Here is a 21,442-nt window from a genome sequence, read left to right on the forward strand (position 1 = left end):
TTTTCTTTGCTAAATCTGTCTTATATTGGGGAAATTTTGAAAACAGTGGGTTAGTCTGGCTTGGTCATTAGAGATGAGATTTATTTACCTGTCTGATACTACACTACCATATTATTTATATGCATGATATGATGTGAAGTATGTTTCCTTTACCTGTCTGTGTTTGGGTTCCTCATGGACATGGTGGGGGGTTGGTGTTTCTGAAGTCCCTATGGATATGAATAGCCTGACAGGAAAGATGGATCCCAAAGAACTGAATAAACAAACAAAATTGCCAGAGAAGCTGACAGTCCAGCTGTCACTGCACAGAGAAGCCAGTGAAACAGAAAGTATGTGAACTCTTCAGTAGACTGTAAAATTCTCACAAAATGAGTGAGTGGACAAAAAAGTAGCAAATTAGCTTCAGTGTAAATAACTATAAGGTAATTCATCCTGGGGAAAAATAAGCTAAACTATGCTTACAGGATGCTGAACTTGAAATTGGCAGTTACAGCTCAGGGAAGAGATCTTGCAGTCATTGCCAGCAGCTCTCTGAAGTCATCAGCTTAAGGTGAAACAGTAGTCAAAAAGCCAAAAAATGGTCAGGCATCATCAGAAAGGGAATTGAGAATATAACAAAAAGCATCATTTTGCTGCTGTACAAAATCTTGAACTCACATCTTGGGCACTATGTGCAGTTTGGTCTTCATATCACAAGGAGGTCATAGAGGAGTTAGAAAAGGTACAGAGAAAGGCAATAAAAATGATTAAGGGTATGGAATAACTGCCTTACAAGGAGCAACTTAAAAGGCTAAATCTTCAGCTTTGAGTGCAGAAGGCTCAGTGGGAATCTGGCTGGGATGTACAAAATCATGAAGGCACTAAGTGAAGTGAGTACAGAGCTGTTAACTCGCCAGATCCTTCAGTAGTAAAACCTGATGTCATTCATTAAAACTAGTAGAGGATGAGTTTAAAACAGGTAAAAGTATATACTGTTTTACACAGCAGCCAGTCAAGTTCTGAAATTCTTTGCCACACATTTTGGGGGCAGACAGAAAGGTCTGAAAGGTCAGTTTCTAAAAGGAATTAGAGATTCCTGGAAAACAGGCCCAATAATATGCTAAAGAGAATAGGCAGGAACTGCCTATTCAATGACTGTGGATGTGGGAGGAGTACTAAGGGAAGACTGGCCAAGAGTGCGTGCTCTTCCTGAACAGCATTTCCTAGTGCCACTTTTGGAGACAGCGTGCTGGTCTACATGGACCACTGGTCCAGCATGGTGGTATGTCTTACATTCTTGTTTTCAACACTGGGCTCTGCTGAAAGACATAATCTGCATCTGCCTCACAGCATCCTAGTCTCTTCTCTATTCCGCAGCCTCATGTACAAAAGCTGGCTGGTCTGCATACTACAGAGCAGGTCAATCTACTACGTCTGGTGTGTGGGGTCACAGAGTGCCAGAGAGACTGCAGCAACATGTAGTAAATGCATGAGAATCTCAGGCAACATCTGGAGTGTGTGAGATGTGGTCAAATGATTAAGTCATATGCTCAGTTTCATGCCTGGCTGTTTAAGGACTTCTGTCAGAGGAAAGCATTGAGAACATCAGGCTGATAGGCAGTAATAACAAAAAATATAAATTACTCCTTCTGATTCCTTCTGTTCCCCTTTTGGATCCTACTACATGACTTGTTGAGAGTAAGATTATGGGAGGCCATGAACAAGCTTAAAATCTGGCCCTGCTTAGCCATCTCCTATTTTGTATGGGGGAAGGAAGTGGCCTAGATCTGACCCATCTACTATATATAATATATTCCACGGCATGTAATGTTTTGACAGCTTAAGTAGATATACAAGCACTGAATTGGTAACTCATTCAAATGAAAATTGGTATGCCTCCTATCTGAATATTGCAGGTTCTGGTTTTATTCAGATAATTGTGTTTATTTTTTCTTTTCCAGCAAGATAATTCTACATATTACTTCAGTGTCTGGTATGTGTTAATCTTGTCCAGGTTTTTTCTAATGCACTTTCATGAAATTTTAGATACAGATATCATCTGTGTCAGTAATGGGGAACGTAGGTGCTGGACAGGAGCAGAGGGTTCATAATCTATTTTGTCCACCTTACAAACATATTGCTTGGGACAGATTTTTTTTTCTCCAAGTACAACATTATGTGAGACTGGATGCACTGAGTGCCACTAATTTCTTGGATGACCATGCAGAACCTAATGATCCATTTACTCACGTGGACTGTGCAAGCACATTGCACATGGACTGATTATGCAACAATAGGAACACAATAGAAACATTTCCATTCTATCTATCAGGAGCTAAGACACAGAGGAAATTTGTGATTTGTCAGGAGAAGTCAGTGGCAAAGAGATAAGAAATAACTCTGGAGTGTCTTAACCACAAAGCTTCTATAGGTCGGTTGAAATGATGGACCGTGGAGCTAGTCTTTTGGTGAGTTTGACACCACTGCAGAGCATTTCCAGGAGCACTATATGATGGAGAAGGATRAGTTTTCTCTGTAATGTCTAGTCTCCTCTAATAATGATAATATTTGGCACACATCAGTACTTTCCTTTCAACTATTTAAAGCCCTTCTGCATACCTGTAATATAGACAAATTGTATAATCCCATTTGCACAAGTACAAGTGGAGAGAGTTTAGGTCAATCATTAGGAAAGCTTTCAATAGATMCCAGGAGTTTGGACCCCCAGTCATTTGCTTTAGTCACGTGAAAATGCATGACTTCATTCCTCACTGCTCCCTCCTCTTTCCTTTTTCTACATCTTTCATTTCTCACCATTGTTTTTTCTTTGTCCACCATATGGCTCATGACAGCTCAGTCTCTGAGTCTTAAATCACTTGAACTTGTCTCCTGACTCTGAGCCCCCTACTTGAGCAAGGAAGTGACTCTCTGGGAATACTGTATTAGCACTCAAGAGCAGAGTTCTCATACTTCACGGAAAGACAACCGAGAGGATGAGCAGTGTCTCCTGATCGTGCTTCATTCATGTGGAAGTCCGACAGGCAAATAGTTGTGGCCATTACTCACAAAGAATTAACTGCTTGGAAATAGTACTTCCCTTATCCCCACATCTTGCATCTTGTCCTCAAGCTTAGAATCAGCATGAACTGTGAGCAYGTCTACTTGCAAATAGTCTATTCTCATACCAATCCATGTTCTGCAACAATTCTGTAGTTTCTAACTATTTGGAGGGGGAAAAAATGCTATTTGAAAAGTGTTGCATATACCTCTCCATATGTGATACCTTTCCCTTTTAAAGGATCATCAGGAAGAGGGGTCAGCCATTTACTGTGGAGATACAAAAAGCAGCAGAAGTGGACTGTTATATCTGTCACTTGCTAGCTTGATGGGCTTAGTGAGAAGATAAAAGATACAGACATGATTTTACAGTACTTAATCCCAAAACTTGAGTTCACTTACTTAAGGAATATCTTTGTAGGTGCAGTCTTTGTTTGCCCTTTCCCTCCTGGATCTGATTTCCTTGTCCTTTTTCTCCTTCCTCTCACCCTTATTCTCTTCCTCTTTGCCATGTGTATTATCTCTCTTCGCGCAATTTGCCTGACTTTGATTCTTCTTCTCTTGTAAAAGTTACTGCAGATCCTTTATTTCCTATTCACACATATGTGCTGTCTGCAATCTGGTGTAGATTGTGTCAGAGCTGATTAGGATCATGAGGCAGGAACAACCAAGGCTTAAGGATTCCTCTTTTCTACTATCTATAGTGATAAAGCTTGCTGCCCGATACAGAGGTCTTCTCTGGGAAGGGGAAGAGGAGGTTCAAAAGCCATTCTGCAACATATTTAAAAACTGAGATGGGGAAGCCACTGAAGGATTCCTGCACTCATTTGGTTTTTTTTAACTTTGAAAGCTCAGTTATCTAGTTGGTCCTTTGGGTTGCTAGAGCTCAGAGGAGCAACAGAATTAAAGGATTAAAGATAAAAGATTAAAAGGATAAAAAATGAAAAATACTTTTATAAAACAGATGTTGGCATAGGTTTCTAGACACAATCTTGCTACTTCCCAAACTCATGGGAAGAGGAATCGCTGAAGGAACCTTGCTCATTCACAGGCTCTGCTTATGAGTTCAATTTCATATTGAGGTGAATGGCTGAGATAGGGTTATGTTTGTCTGTTCCTCCAGTTTAAGACAGAGGTTTATAAACAAGCTTCCCACTGGCTTTGACTTTTTTTCCTCATTCTAAATATTTCCTAATATAGTTTATAGTGTGGTAGGTTGAGTTATTTTGGCAACAGGCCAGCTCAGGTACACAATAAATCTTGTCCTCCAGTCTTTAGGCAGGTAAATATATTTTCTAATCTGGAGCAGTGGAGACTCAGAAAAGTCCTCTTGCTTTTGCAAGCAATCCATCAAATCCTTGTCTGCATTTTTGGACCCTCAGTATCAATACAGGCATTAACCTGAGCAGTTCCAAGACTGCAAATGAAGAGATACAGTTGCTCAATTTCTTTTTCCTGTCAACAGAAAAATGAAAGAATAAGTCCAGTGGGAACACATTATACGTGCAGCAAAGAGCTTAGGCACACTAAGAATATGCTTCTCATACATTCAAAATTTTAAGCTTCTTACTGAAGACTTCAGTAGCCTTCAATTTGAAAAACCTGGAAGCAAAGACAAGAAAACACAAAAAGAGCTGGAAAATCCCTATGATATGATGTAAAACTGAAGAGCAAGATTATAACTTCAGGCAGAGAACAAACTGTTCTCTGTAAGGATTTGTGAAGGAAAGAATGAGGCCTTAGAGGCCTTAGTCTGCTCTAGTATACACTCTCTGGGTTATACTTCTATTGAGATGTGCATCTCTGTAGCCACAGAGCCATTGAAAGGTGAATTCTAATATGTTCATTAGGAAATATATGGCAGAGCAATTTTTGTCACGTCTGGAAAAAAGCAAAACACCATCTTTAATGTTAAATCTTCACATCTTGTTTCTAAGCAAGTTCTCTTAGGTTACACTGACAAGTCCAAAAGATACTTTGAAAACATATACTTAGAGTCTTGCTGTGTAAGTAATGAAGTTGTATTAGTCACTCAAATTTCTAAGGTGTCCAGAGACTCAATAAATAAGCAAAACATTCCTCATAACTTTTTTCTTTTGTTGCCATTTCTAAAATTGGTTTGATGTTGTAAAGGGGGGTTTACTTTTTTTCTTTTGCCAATATCAGATCCTATGTTATTGCCCTCCTGATTGCCCAGCATAATTCACTCTAATACAGTACCATCTGTGAGGATGACAGTGTATATGTTTAATATATACATCCTACTCAAAAATCAAGAACTGGTCTCTCTCTCTCCTTTTAAAAAGATCTTCGGAGATTCAGCACATTCTTGCATCAACGAGAGGATTATTATTTGGAAAACATGAAAGCAGAAAAATATTTGGGAAGAAGACCAAATAAAGTGATCATTAAAGTTTCTTTTTAAGTCACAACATATAGCTGGTCTATTTCTTTACTTAACCTATATTACTTTTTGTTTCAGTGGTTACTCAATCCTTCACATCAATAACTTGAAGTGAACTGAGTCTGAACCATTGCATACACAGACTTCAAAAACCAGTTACAGCAGCACCTTCAAATTCCACAAGGAAACCATTAGCCCTATCCACACTGTGTGCGGGGCAGAGCACCAAAGCTGTCTTCAAGAACAGATTCACTGTCTGTGCAGACAGTGAACCTGAAAACATGGCCCCAGCTATGATGGGAAAGCATCTCATGGAGCATGCAGGTTACTGTGTGCCTAAGCACAGCCAGTGGGTAAACACCAGGCATATCCAGGCAGGCTGTCTACTGGCTGACTGCAGGTGTCCACAAGTCACCCATGTCAATAAGAGACAGGCAGGTCAAGGCGTGCTCACAGCCACTCCCCAAACTGCTTTTTAAATGAGTTGTGAACATTGCCGCTAGGTCTGATTCATTGCTGCCATTTTTCAGTTTTTCATTGACATAGTTTCATGTGGTGGAGAAGGGGGGAGCCAGTAGATAATATGAAGAGTGAAAGTGATGTTATCGGAATGATGAGGAAAGGTAGACAGATAAGACATTAAGAACTTAGCACCTGTGTTTTGAGGTGATGAAAAGGAGGAACCATGCACCATGAGGCTGGCTGGGGAGTTACAAAACTCAGTAAAATGAGACATCGAGCAGCTGCACAGGGAAGAATGACTTGCATTTGGATATCGTCTAAGTGGAGTGGAAGGAGGAATAGTTGAAGGACCCCTAGGTTAGGAATACAAGCGACAGGGGAGTTCAGCTTTGTTAAGTACATTCAGCTGCGGCTGGACATGCCAGGAGTGTGAAGTGTATTTTCTGTGAAGACAAGGGCAGGAGGCTATTTTTCACCACTGTAAGACGTAGCACAGAGCACACAGCGTAGCAGGGGGTGAGGACTTCACACTGTTTCTCCAGTCAGCCAGCTGTGAGCTCTTCCAGGAGCTAAAGTGGTCACTGCATTATTGCAGCATCACCTGGTTCTTGACACAGGTTGCAGAGTCATCTGACAATTCTTCGGTGCAACCTTCCTTCCCCTTCTGTGCCCCTCTGCCACCGTCTGCAGTTCTGGTCTTGCCATGGCTTGTAACTAGGGGAGCAGAGGAGATTCTTCCAAGGCAGCCTGATGTTGTTCTCTACAGTTTGATAGAAAAAGAAACATAATGGCCCCCTTTAAAAAGCAGATAGGTTGACTGAACTTAAATTCTTGGAAAATTATCAAAAGAAGTATTTAGACAATGTATTTGTAATTATTAGAAGGCAGCAAGATAATAAGTAAATACCAGGCTAAACTTATGAAGAACAATGTGTCATGCTAATCTAATTCTGCTCTGTAACAGGGTAATTGGCCTTGTGGAGAAATAGTAAATGGTCTCTCTTAATTTGGTCTCAGATGATATAAGCAACCTGGGTATATACGATAAAGTATTTTTAAAGTACTTTTACTGGATCAATATCTTCAGAATTTTTGCTAGTGGTTCTGATGACAGAAAAACAAATAGTAATTTATTTTATTATTAAAATACTAAATAAATACAATAATGCTTCAATAAGGACAAGTGCAAAGTAGTACGCTTTGAAATGATTACTTGCACAAATGAAAGAAGGGGAACAAACAGCTAGATGGTCCTTCTGGGCAAAAGGGTAAGACGATTTAGTAGATCACAAACGAATATAATGCAGGACGCATAAAAATGTATAAGATAAACCTTCAAAGTATGCATTTTAATTTTTCTGTTTAGCTATGGCAAGACCTCATCTAAAGCTCCATGCTCAGGTTTGGCTAGCCTATTTTAAGAAACCTATGAACCAGAGGGAAGCAGCAAAGATGATCAAAAGTCTAGAAAACCTGACATCTGAGAATGAAAGGATGAGGTTTGTTTAGTCTAGGGAAGAGAGAAGTGAGGAGAGACGTGAGAGCAGTTTTAAGCACATAAAGACTGCTGTGAAAAGGACAGAAACAAATTGTTCTTCATGTTTATTGGAGATCAAGACAAAATGCAATGGGCTTAACCTGCAGCAAGGGAAATTCAGGTCAAACACTAGGGAAGACTTCCCAACTTTAAGGATGATTAAGCACTGGAATAGATTGCCCACCAGATACAATACTTCAAAGCCCTTTGATGCTATTCCAGTTTTCTTACGTGGCATGAAGAATCCCTGACCAGCATTTCAGCTTAAGAAATATTTTGTGTAAGTGGAAACTGAGAAACGCTAGAAGGCAAGGTGTAGAGATAAACTCATATTTTGGATTAGATGGAGAGAGTTGGGTCAGAAGAAAAGTTTGTGCAGAAAGGGTAAAGCTGTGTGAGCAGATAAGGTCAGTCAGAGGTAGGAGAAGAAAATGGACCTAAAACCAAAGTGAGTATGGTTTGATCCCCACTGTGACTCCAGGTAAGGAGAGCAGGTGGCCTGCTACAATTGATGCTTATGTAACTACCAGAGAAATTCACTGAAACTGCAAATATCACTAAAATATTTTGTCTTTTCTAATTTTGTATCATTGCCCAAATAATGCAATCTAAATGCGGCATAAGACCTTTAATAAAAGCATCTTCAAAATATTTGCCACTTTATTAGGTGACAACAGTGAATTACATTGCAAAGGTCAATTGCATTATGTTTCATGAACTTGTTTGATGCAAAAGCAGTGAAAAGATTCTGTGAAAGAAAAGATGTTTTAAAACCAAAGCATAGACCTGTGAAGAAATTCGTTCCTTTCCCAGTGCTTGCAGTACATATACTAGTCGGCATGTTGACTGCATATGTCAACTTGCAGTTCTGAAAGATTAATCTCACATTATCCAGTACATTGTTGAGCCTCTTTGGGAATTCATGCTTTGTACCTTTGGCTGACAAAGCAATCTTTTCCTTCAGTATTCAATATTTTATGCTGCACAGTGCTAACCACAGCTGTCCAAGGCCACATGATAACTCTGCTTAGAAATATTAATTGAAGTGCATTAGCAGAACATTTTAGAAAATTCTAAAGGAATCTTAAACTTTGTAAGTTTCCTGCATGAGTTTTCTCTCTGCCTGATTGTAATGAACTAGTACCAATATACTATTTATCTTATAAAAGTCAAGTGATAATAGAATATTAGACAGAATTGTAACAGAAAGGTACAGCTGTAGCTACGTATAGCAGTTGCAATGTTTTACTCAAACACGGCTAACCCAAAGATTTTCCCTTTCAGATGAACATAATTCTTCTCAAAAAAAATATGTATATATCACTAAAACCAAAAAAGCCAAAGTAGCAGGAACTGAGTTCAGACCTGATAAATGATGTGAAGATAAGTAACCTGTAAATATATATTTGAAAGATTATATCTGACATTTATTGATGTGTGGTAACTGTACCTAGAAATTCCATTTCAAAAACATATCTTACTGTCCTTGGCTATGTAAGTTTGCACAACAAGAGTAAGCTTCTGCCTCAGAGGGTTTCCAAACTAAATAAATAAGAAAAGGGATGGAAGTGCACAGAGAAATGAGCATGTTCAAGATTTTGTAGGAAGGAAGTTGGAAATACTATCCGTATTTCTGAATCCCAGTCCAGAGATTCAGTCAGTGTAGTATATTGCCTGAAGAAATCTAAGCTTCACTTATAACTCTAAGTTTCACTTATAAATACTCTTAAAGGTCTAAATGTGCCTGGCTTGCTCATGAAATTTGTCTTCTTGATTTCAAAAAGCTACTCATATGAATAAGTCGAGGACAGTTTAGCCCTAGAGCTTTCAAGTGTTTCATTTATTTGGGCTGTTTATATCCCTTCTTTATTTGGTAGACAGATCACCAGATCACCCCCATAAAGACACCTCATGCAGGTAGTAAATCTTCATCAAACTCTCCCCACTTGTCTCTTGCTCTACTTTCCCTTACACTGTCCTGTATAAGTAATTATATCAAGTTTCTGGTGATGCAGAAAATATATCTTTTCTTTATTACAGGAGTCCTTTCATCATTACTGTTTCCCTACTGATATTCCTTTTCCATTCCCAGCATCATTCCCTCCTGTTGAATTCAATATGTTTCAGATTACATTTCCCCAAATGTATTAGCTTATAAGATATGTTCTTTTTACAGTTGCTTTCTACCTATGATACAGCTGCTGTACTGTCAATGTCTACACTGTTATTTGTATCTCCTCCCAAATTAGAATCATATTGTAGCCTATAACCTATAATATTTCTTTAATCCTTAAGCAGGAAACATGATGGCTTCAATATCTGATCACACTGCCATAGCAGGCTACTCCTTCTTCTCCTTTGCCTTTACCTTTGACTTTTTCCTCTTCTTCGTCCTTTTCGTCTTCTTATTGTTCCTCTTCTCCCTTTTCTTCTTCTTCCTCTTCCTCTTCTTCAAAAAGCCACATACATGCAGACATCATTCTGCAAATCAACAGAATCACATTGTCGCGGTCCGCGGGAGTGACGGGAAAGAATCATACGCAYTCACAGAATGCAGGTTCAATTCCAACTTTATTCGGCAATTTGCCCATCTTATATATGTTTGTGCAGTCGTACACTTTGCTAGGCCAATCACCATGCAGATTATGTCACAGGGAGCCAATCAYGGCACCGATCACGCACGCAGYGGTCATGCCTTGTACCTTGCTACTTATTTAGCAAAGCTATCTTACCCTTAACCTTGGTTCCCACTGGCTTCTGCTAGTTTATCTGTACTTTCTCAGGATGTATCATTTCCAGCTGCACCAGTGTCCTTGGTGGACTACTTCAAAGCGCGTAGCAGTGGCTATAGCCTGAGGCCTAAGGCTTCAGCAAATTTAGCTACTAATGCTAAGCAAGTTGTGCTAAGCAATTAATCCTAAACAGTGTTAGTTCCATGCTCTATATCTCATATAGATTATTGTTCTGAAGCACCGCAAGGGCCCCAACATCACATCTTGCCAAACAATGTTTCTGTGTAAGTCAGGGCTTTTCTTTAGGAAAGATCAGATCACCTGACACTAATCTGTTCTGCCAAGGATTATCTCAGTTTATTTTAATTCATGCATTGGCCCATCAGTCACAAATTGTTCATTAACCTTTTACATTCTCACAGCCCTGAAGCGATGGTTCAGTTTCGGAATTCTTTGGTGAAAAGGAGTACCTAAATCTGTGCTCTGCAAAGATTCATAGCTCATGAAAACTTCAGCTCATGAAAATGTCTAGGGCAACTCAAATTAAGTATCCATTACTCAGAGTTCTGTCCATGAAATCTGAAGGACTTCTCTTCTGCCTCTCTGAAGTTTTTACAATGCCATGGAAAAAAAAGTGTAGGGCTCCAAAAAATGTTTGTGGTGACCTGGAGAAGAAAGTCTGATCCCAAAGGTTGTCCTTTTTTTCTGTTTGTATCTGATGGTCTAATGTAAATATAATGTAATTCAATGGTCTAACCATCTGTTGGTCTAATGTAAAACATTGCCTCTCCCTGCAAGCTTTGCTTGTCTATGGTGTTCAACATAGTAACCTTTCAAACTTCCTAATTGCAAAGAAAACAAGCACCAAAATACTTTGGTGTCTCAAACTTTAGTGAGACAAGAATCCTTTGTTAATCAGACAGTCATTTATTTGGTATTTGTAGCCCACAATTTCATCTGTTGTGAATCCTGTGGCAACTGGAAAGTAGAAAGTTGAATTAAAGGCTGGAATAAGTATATTCTTCATTACTATGGTCAGTCACAATTCATACTACTTGCATTAATGAGAAAGATGGCTTCGTGTTTAAAGATACGTGTTGGAGTCAGATGATCTGGATTCAACTGGTGACTGATCATGCACTCCTGTAAAACTCAGTGACCTCTCTCTTAGAACCTGATTCAGCTGCCTGCACATTAAATAGCACTGTTATTCTGCCAGAGTGATAGCTCTATTCAGAGATTGCTTAAGGGCATTTCTGTCCTGGACCATATGGCATAGCACAGAGATTCTTAAGATAAGACTGAACAAGCTAGTTGAAGAGTGAACAGTAATGAGAAGATGGGCTAATAAGCTCAGGGACATCACAGTGCTGTTGGGATGGATTCCCTGTGCTTTCAGGTCGTACTAGCTCACATAGGTCTCTCTTGGACCTCTTACACAATGCTTCAGAATAAGGTGTAAGCATACTCTAAGAGTGGTCAAGCCTGGTCTTCAGCATCTCTGAGACACTGAGGGTCCATCCACTTTGGCATTTTAGCTCAAATAAAGAGTGCACTTGTGAAATGGCTCTCCTGATAGTCCCCACTTACTGCACTTTGGTTTGCTTCATGGAGAAGCTATGGGAGTATGCAAGATAGCATCCTTAGAGATGAAACTTAGCTGGAAGTTTCTCCAAGAGCACATCTAATGCATTCCAACTGCTAATAAACGTTCACTCCATGGGATCAGATTACTGCTAGTCTGAAGTGAAACTCCTGAAACGCATACTTTTGTTGATGCTGGATCCTCTGCACTGTGTTTCACTGTATATATCCACTCCTATTCCACCATACTATTTGCTAATATAGATATAGCCAAAAATATGCTTGTTCCCTAATTCAGAAGGTTTTGCTGCTGCAAACATATTAAAATAGGGAAACAACTTTATCAAGGATGGAACTCCACAGATTTCACTAGCATTACACCTTGAATGGTAATTAACCAATAAGATCATAAGATGTGTGAATTTGGAACAAATCATTAATACAGGCAAAGCTGACATAAAACAACAGTCTGCTAATTGCATATCACCTCAAGAGGGTGAAATAAGTATTTTTCAGGAATAAGTTATTAACTAGTGGGAACTACAAAGTACTTACAATTCAGGTATGTATAGATCTCGTCTATATAGAAAAATCTATAAATCTTACAAGCTGTGTTACAGAGGTCACAAACTTATTGATAAAAAATGAACATTGTTATTAAATATGAACCTGGGTTTGGACTTCAGTATCACAAATCGCAGTCATGACATTACCATCATCTCCTAGGAAGAAAGGTCCTGAAGGTAATGTGCAGAAATCTGACTGAACAAATGATGCCTGGTTCTGGAGCAGATTTACAAGGAAGTTTGCATCCCTTCAGCGAAGTGACTTGGAGAGCAGTAGGAGCATGTCCAGTAGATCTGTGTTAATTCACAGTCCAGTTCCTTTGTGTCTCGGATATGTGGCCAAGGAATATGGTCAGGGCATAGGAAGATAGATGTACAGCATTTGGTATCTCAGCAAGGAAGGCAGCTTTAAACAATCTTTGCTCCTTCTAGCAATACCCTCAGAGGCTGGAGAAGTGTTTAGTTTAATTTAGACTGCACTGTCTGTAATTTCCTAAGCACTGCGTATGGTTCGACCCCCTTTGAATTTATTCCTTCTGACCTCAGAGTGCTTCTTTTGCTTGTAAAGAGGTCCTAGAGAAAAAGTTTTGTGGCTGCATCTGTATTGCTCAGGCAGTCCCCCCCAGACAAATACAGAAATTGTAGTCCAGGCGCTCCTGTTTGTCCTGAACCTTTCACTAGAAAACCTGATCTCCTAAACACAAGGTTTTGACCACAATAAAAGCTGTCTAGTGTTTTGACTAGATTGGTTACGCCAATGGTCCTTAGGGAGAAGTCCTAGAGGATATGATAGAAAATGATTATTCCATGTGGTCTTTCCAGGATTGTTTAATGAAGCCTATGGAAAAGATCTTTGGTCTTCAATTTTTTGAATTTTTGTAATAGTCTTTATAAAATCCTATCATTTTTCTATCTTCTTACATTTTGTGGCTTTATCACAAGTACTTCCTCAAGCTGGGGAAAAATATTACCTGTTTTTGAGTTTTCAGGTACTTTAGAATTGTGCAGAACTATACAAGGATGTTCCACTTGGCCTCATAGAAAAGTCCTAAAAGTTTAAATTTAAATATTGCATAAAATTAGAAATCATCTGCAAAAATAAAAAAAAATTCTTACAGAAAAGATGATTGGGTACTGTTAGTACCCAAATACTTCTTCAGCCCGACAGCACCAGTTGATTCCCTCGCCCTCTCGGCTGGCCTGTAATTCTCTTTACTATAAAAGAAGGTTTGCTGTCATTTTCCTGTGTTTTTTCTCTCTTTCTCAAGCACCTCCTTCAGCTTTCAGCACTGCATTGCGGTGTCCGGATCAGATCCTGCTTGCACATATAACACAGAGGGGATTATGGGCCCCTCACCCTTTTCCGTTCACCACAGCATTATGAGCACTGCTTCGTTTGAGCAGAGAAACATGCTGGGCACTCTCCACTGTTACCCTGCACCAGGTTCGGTCACTTCTGCCCGGGCAGGTGGCACCGTGACCTGATGGAGTTTTACAGATGTTTTCACTTTGTATCGATGTTACTGACAATACAAAGGGCAAAGCAAGGATAAACTGGGCCTAGTGTATTGAGTTCTCTTACTCATATAGCATGTGATCACACCTAAATATCAAACATGAGACATATATAAGATGCATTTTCACAGAAGATGAGATCCACCTTAGGCATGAAATGTCCTTTCTCTTCTTGTTTTTCATAAWGTAAGCCCCTTGCAAATGCAGATGGGACGGCAGTAGATGAGATAATTCAGCAAAACCAAATTCATAAAAAAGAAAATGTATATTCTCTTCCCTCAGGCAATATATTCCAGTGTTTAAATCAAGCTTCACGTTTCTTTTAAATAGTCTTTAAACCTGCCTCAATGGAAAAGTTATTCCAAAGTTTGAAAATATCCCCTATCATATTATTTATGAACTCAAAATATTTTTCCAGGCCCATATATTATTTCTAAGCTTGTTTCCCCAGGAGTCCCATTATGAAATGAACTTTAAAGCTACATTTGGAAGGTGAATTTAATACCAGTCATACAAGATCTAAAGCTCCAGTCCTGCAAACACATCTGTGTCTAACTTTAAGCCAATGAGTATTTCTACTGAAGTCAATGGAAGTACTCCCACTGAAGTTAAGTGCATATATTAAGTGTTTGGAGGACTGGATTTGAAAGTACCACAGTAATAATTGTAAGTAAATATTTGTACAGCTTTTTCTTTCTCTAATTGTTTAATTCTCGGAGCATCTTTAAGATTCCTGGAAGGCTATCTAGCTAAGAAGTCTGTCTTGCAATGTTAAAAAATCTGGAGCAAAACCAAATGCAGATCTTGCCAAGTTTGATTTACATGGGCATCAACARTCTCTGGCTACTCCACCTTCTGGTGTGTCTCCCTGCAACTTCAGATTAGTATGTTGTATTCAACTCAATACAGACAAAGAAAATTTTGCAACTTCGGTTACAGTATTATGAAATGTAGATGTGCTATTTTATTTTTGATTGAAACCAGAAATAGGACAAATAGCTGCATGTCTGGAAATTCTTAAAGTAGGGTCAAATTTAGAAAAGTAAAAGTTTTGCTTTGGAGAGGACAGTATTGCAAACTTCTCTTTGCTAGAAAACTAGGCCTTGGTTGAAAATATTTAAGTTCTTTAGATAGAAACCTGCATTCATATAAGTGTAAACACAATTTGACACCTTTTCAAATTTGYTTGTGAGCACAGGCCCACACTTCAGTTGTTATTACTGCACTTTGTTTTAAACATGGCCCGTTTTTCTTATCAGAGGCAAAGAGAGAAAAAGGAAGGAGAAGGAATGTTTCTGAGCTGCACATTTCACAAGCACACACACATACTAGCAGTTCTGCTTCCTAAAATGCATTCTAAGTCAGAACTTCAAGTTGCATTTTCAAAGGGTTTAGAAACACATTCTTTTTACCATATACGATATTTCCTTGCATTCTGACTATGTACACATAACAGCCACAGCCCATCACCAGTACAGAATTTTATAGTAGATGTGTGTAAAGGCTACACCCAAGCTTTTGAATGAGGAAAACACAGCCATTTTGCAAAAAAATACCACATATGAGAAGGGAAGACAAGTACTAAGCTTGCCACTGTCATCCCAGCTGCATTCATGGACAGATCAGTAGCAGCTTCTGTAGAAAGTGCTTTGCAACTACAGAGACGAACCATATTTCAAAAGGAGCATATCCACGGTCCACAGATCTATAGAAAAGTCCCTTTACATGCCACAGAGGTGTGTGTGAGGGCCTGCTGCTGATACAAAAGTGGTGAGATAGAAAAGTGTAGTTTTGCACATTTTGGGAAGGGGGAAGCATAGTTGCAGCATAGGGACCACCTTATTTGGGGAGAAAAGTCATCCTGATGACTACAGGCTATGAATGCAGTGTGGAGTCTACCAACAAGTGTGGCTGTCGGTGAATGAAAGTTAGCTGTACACATTTGGACAGGACGCACTGATCATCAACAAGGACCAGAGAGCTTGTTATAATAGGAAGTCCACCTCAGTCTTATCTGTTGAGTGTAACTGATGGGCAAATAGTAGAAGTGTTGCCATTTGGGCGGAAAAATACTCATTAAAATTTGAATGGGCTTTCTGGTGTAAACTTTTGAACATTTTCAGTATATCATTTGTTGTCTTTATTTTCAAGTGAGCATACAGTTCAGCTCAACATATAATATCTCTGAGAGATCTCAGAAATGAGTAGTAATGCTGATTTTCTAAGTGACAGTAGGTAAATCCAGCAAAACATGCACTCAAAGGAAATACTCTGTGACTCATATCATATGAATTCCACCATCAATTAAACCAAAATCAAATGCCAAATTCAGTGTCTGCAAGAAAGAGAAAAGAAACTGTCTGTTTGGATAAAACTAGATATTACTGCACCCGTAAAAAAACAAGAAAAAAAAGAACACTTCCCACAGCTGCCACAATCTTGTGACAAAAACCTGCATTTTGAAACCTATACCAAAACCAGAACAAATTGTCATAAAATTTTGCTGCACAGTGAAGAATTTTCAGCCTCTCGAAACACGCAAATGCCAGTTAATTTCAGAGGCCCCAGACTCTTATCAGAACAACATTGTATAGAAATTTCCCTTCCTCTGGCACGCCAATGCTCCTCCTTGCCATTCCTGAGAGGGTTCTACACACAATTTGACACTGGGCCTGCTGGAGGCAGCAGGTGTTTTAGATGATCTTTATCTTTTTATCAGGTTTCTAGCAGGAAAATCTCTCATGTTGCTATTCTCCAATCCAGGGTTGCAGAGGTAGAAGAAAAGAGGAGAAAAACAGCATACAAGTCAGAAGAAGAGAGGGTCAACAAAACTCCTGTTCACTTCTCACCTTTTCCATGCTGAGTTGTATTGGACCCTATGTCTTACTATTCTTTGGCTCTTAAAAGGTATAGACAGTCCAGCTTGGCATGATCAGTAAGCAAGATTGGTTTCTTTTACAAAAATGAGAAATAGAGGACAAACAATAAGATGCTTTTTGTGACAGACTTTAAAAAAAAATTGTCAGCTCAACAGCCTTTGGGAAATAGCCAGGGAAATATCAGTTCTTCTTTTATTTCTTAAAACTGAATCCCATTTTTAATGGGTTATCATTGGTAACAAAATTCAATCTGCTATAGTAAAACCCTTCCTTGGAGCAAAAAGGCTATCTTCTATCCATCTCCCAAATTAATCTTTGCCAAGAAAATATACATAGCTCAAAAGTTAAACAAGATATTTTGTTCCTACCTACCCACAAAAGAACATCCCTCAATATTGTTTTGGAAATACTGCAGCACAATTAAGATAGAGTGTAAATCATAGAAAGAATATTTCCTGTAGCCTTTGAAACGTTCTAAAGCAGCTTGAAGTGAAAGCAAAGGCCTTTACTGTTGCTTAATGCCAAGTGAGTATTCCTGTCCAAGAAATTCAATTTATGATCAGGATCTCACAAAAAACATTGTCCTCTTGTGTTTCAAAGACAGAAAATATTACAGTGCTAGCATATATATTGTTTAAAGTGAAAGAACATCGAGAAAGTAATAACCAATAACAGCAAATGGGGATTCATGACCCACTGGGAAAGTCCAGCTTTGGGCCATGACTCTGCTCACAACCCAGTTGTCAAATTGATTTTAAAGTGGAAAAGAAATTTGGGGGTAGAGGAAGAGAACAGGGGGAAGAGTATAAAGAGTTTTAATAATTACAAGTCACAAAAAGAAGGTTCTTTATTTCAACCCTGCCAGGAGAAAAATGTGGGAAATGATGCATGCTTCCCTGCATTTTCTGCCATCTCCACCCGGTCAGATTGTCTGGAGGAGCTCYTGAAGACAGAAGGAGTTATTCAAGGGTTCTGTGGTGGAGGACTTTGATCTCTCTAACCTCTAGCAGAGTGCACACTGGCTCAGCTTATTAACACAGGAGCAAAAACATGTCTCCATTGCAGTCAATAGTCAAATTCCCATTTAATTCCCTGACATTATCAAAGGTACTTCAGGAGTTTTTCTCAAGATATCTGGTAGACACACAAGATTTCCATTCAGACTTTGGAAATTCTTTCTTCTTGCCCCAGCAGTCTCAGAACTGGCTTAGAAGATGGAAGTATCTTCCCTTTTATATTGAAAACTTGTGAAATGTTACTGGAGCCCCAGGTACCTACTGCTGGTATTCTTGTCTCTGGTCTTTGCATGTGTGGAAGTCCGAATTTGCCAAAGGACAATCTTGTCTGAGGAAAGGAGATAACATGTGAGTACCTAGCTGCATTGGATCCACAGAAAGGAGGATATTAAAGGACGAAAGTACCTTTTCATAATTTAGAAGATGCCTCCGCATCATTACCCCATTTTGTTTAGCTGAGACAGTTACTGAGATAAAAGCAAAATGAACACTTGTGGATAAGCAGAGTTATTTCTGAAACTAAATGATGTTTTCAATATATGCAAGCTGATTACCAGTGGATAGCCATAGTCGGTTAGAAATATGGAGGGAAGGGAGGAAATAAGGACAGACACAGTGTCTCCTTTACTGAGTATATATGTGATAGGTATTTGTTTTTTTAATAGCATCATATAGACAAGCAATACAGTGAACACAGTTCCAATCTCAAAAGTCTTCAATATGGAAGCAACCTTAAAGATGCAAGAAGTCCTTTTCTAGAAAAGATCAGTTTAGTGAATAAAATGCTCCAACATAATTATTTCAATGTTGGAGCACTTGGAAAGACAGCTGAAACAATTCTCATAATTTAGAAAATGGATTCATAGATAGATTTCTGACATTTTGAAAGCCAATCTGTTCCATAATGATATTTGTGTCTTGTTTGCCAAATATTGATAACACTGATATTTAAAAGATAGATGAACTGTGTAAGATTATGCTGATTCAAATGGAAATGGCTCACAACTCCAAAATGAAATTGTCATGTTAGGGCACCCTCTTTCAGTAGCTTATACTGAACTACATTTTATGCAGAAGTGCACATTTCTTTCCCTAATTCCCAAAGAAGACAAGTAGGATCTGAGGAGAGGTTCACCTTATGCATACAGTGCAAATATCAACAATCTTGTAAAGATCTCAACTAGTATATTTTAAAGGAAACAAAAATTTTCCACTCAGAAAAAGATAAAATAGGAAACAATGACATCAAGCGGAAAGCATATAAAGTGGATTAGCTGCACTAATCTGATAATGGAGAAAGTCCCTAGAGGCTCTTACCAATGTCATTTTTAACAGAATTGTACTGATCTCTTTGAGCTGACAATGTTTACTCAGTTTGGGCCTGATATAATCCATTAAGTCTGATGGACTAACTCCTGAGTTACACCAGTTGTGAAACTAGAATCCATCTCTGTATACTTTTAGTAATGCATCTGAGTACTGGAGAGATTAAAAAGTGATTTTTACATAAATTTAAAATAAACTAAACTAAAATCAATAGCTGCTTTCACAGTAGATGTACCTGACAATAAAGTAATAATGCAATATGGTAATAAATAAAGCAAATGAAGAAAAAAATAGGAAACTACTTTTCAATTAATTTTACAAAAACTAGAATAGAAAGTACTAAACTCCTTGAGAAAAACTATAGATATTCCTATAACAAGTAGATAATTATTTCTTCAGAAGACATAACTGTCATAACATCTAGTCTCAAGGGATTTCAAAACACAACCAAATCTGAACACATCTGAAATGAATGTCACATCAGTTATGTCTTCTGAAGAAAAGCACACCACTGAGAGAGCTGTAGGATTGACACTGCAAAATATCAAACTTCATGAGCCTGATCCAGCAAAATCCTCAAGGATGGACTTAATCTTAAATAAATTATTAGACCTACTGAAATAAACAGGGCTAGTGAAATAAGGGACAGAGTGCTCAGCATCTTGTAGTTTGACACCCCGATGAGAAATCTAAACACAAAAGTCAGTGTTCGCTTTCTAATCCCACCACTCTTTCCTTTATTTCTTTTGGCATTGGAAACAGAGACAGCTAAAGGTATGAGTAGTATTCATACACAACAAGTCACACATCTTTTCTTTCTCACTCTTTCCTTCTGTGTGGAAACGGAGACAGATGACATCTGCTGCCCTCAACATTCTGTTCAGTAACAGCCACTTTCCAGTCCAACCCCATTTTTCTGAATGCAATCTATTAAAGGGTCCAGTGCCAAAGACTGTCCTTATGCCTTCACGTGCTTTGCAGCTTAAGAATTATGAGAAAGCTATATGGTCTGAGAATAGAAAATATCCTGTTCAAATAACTTGCTGCCACTTAATTTTTTGCAAGTGCTGTAACTCATCTTACACATTTGTCCTTCAACTCTTACTTTCTGTGAATCAACTTAACATTTTACTGCAGTATTTCAACTTGAATTTGAGCCTAAATAAAAGATAGATTGAATAAATAAACAGATGACTGGGTGAAAGATGTATTTATTTCATAAATGAGAGACTCTGTTTTCAGCCAGTCTTCAGTGTCTTTTTGGAGAAGCTTCCTAACCCTAAAAGTGGCTTCTCTAGCTAGAGACTGAAAGGGAATTGCTTCCTCATTGGAGATCTGCTCTGCATGCTAAGTCAAACGGGAAAAGAAACCTGCATGGAAGTGTTATTTTCAGCATCCACAGTGCAGCAGTAAAGCAGAGTCATAGTTTTCAACCGAAGGCCTCTTTTCTCTTACTTTTCTTCTGGCTTTGCACAGCTTAGTTTCTTGCCTCTTCTTGCTGCCTGAATGAGCACATAAGGAACTGGTAAGGATGGCGTGACCCTTTTCAGCCAGTCCTTTGAACTTACCCTGTTTAGTTTTTCAACTTATAACATAGAGAGCTTTTTTGTGGAGAAAAGGGCTGAATTTACCCTAAAACCCTGCTAATGAACACTGTTTTGTAGAGTATTATTCTATATATCAGCAAAGCAGCATCACAATGATGATCCCAGCAAACATGAAACTGTAATTTCTTAGCCTGTTAATCACAGCATGCCGTTTTTCATAAGAAGTCACTTTAAYATCATTGCTTTTGTATCTTCTGTGGGGTACAGCTGTCTCACATCAGCAATACTATTTTGCGAGAGGATTCAGTTGCTCTGGCAACAGCCGTTGACAAGTCCTGTCTGTGCTACTGCAGAGAAGAGAGAGCGCCTGGAGGAGAGCTCCGCGGCCTTCCTGCTGATGCACTGGCTTTGCTGCACAAACACACTACCTCGCAGTCCCGTGTTTCGGAGAGCCGCCAACAAATACAGACCAGCAGATGCATTCCCCAACTGTCGTAGGATATTACAGGGAAGGGAGCTTATGAAATAAACAGACTGGTTAAGAATAAACTGGTTCTAATTCTATCGTATACAATAAGTGAATACTATGCTGTTATGCATACCCTTGCCTGAAAATTTCACTTCATAAATGGTGCGAATGTGGCTGTTAGGGAGGCCCACTGTGTACCTTTGCACAAACGCCTTCAGAACTGAGAGCCCACAGATCGTCAATACAGTGATGTTTAGAACATTTAATTTAATGCATGGGTTTTGCTTATCATTCTTGCTATCAGAAAACATGATGTTTGTTGCCTTTTTTTTTTCCTTTTTTAAGGCAAGATGATAATTATGCATCTAT

The sequence above is a fragment of the Apteryx rowi genome, unplaced genomic scaffold (assembly GCF_003343035.1).
Source record: "Apteryx rowi isolate R43461 unplaced genomic scaffold, aptRow1 scaffold_54, whole genome shotgun sequence".
Taxonomy (NCBI): Eukaryota; Metazoa; Chordata; class Aves; order Apterygiformes; family Apterygidae; genus Apteryx; species Apteryx rowi.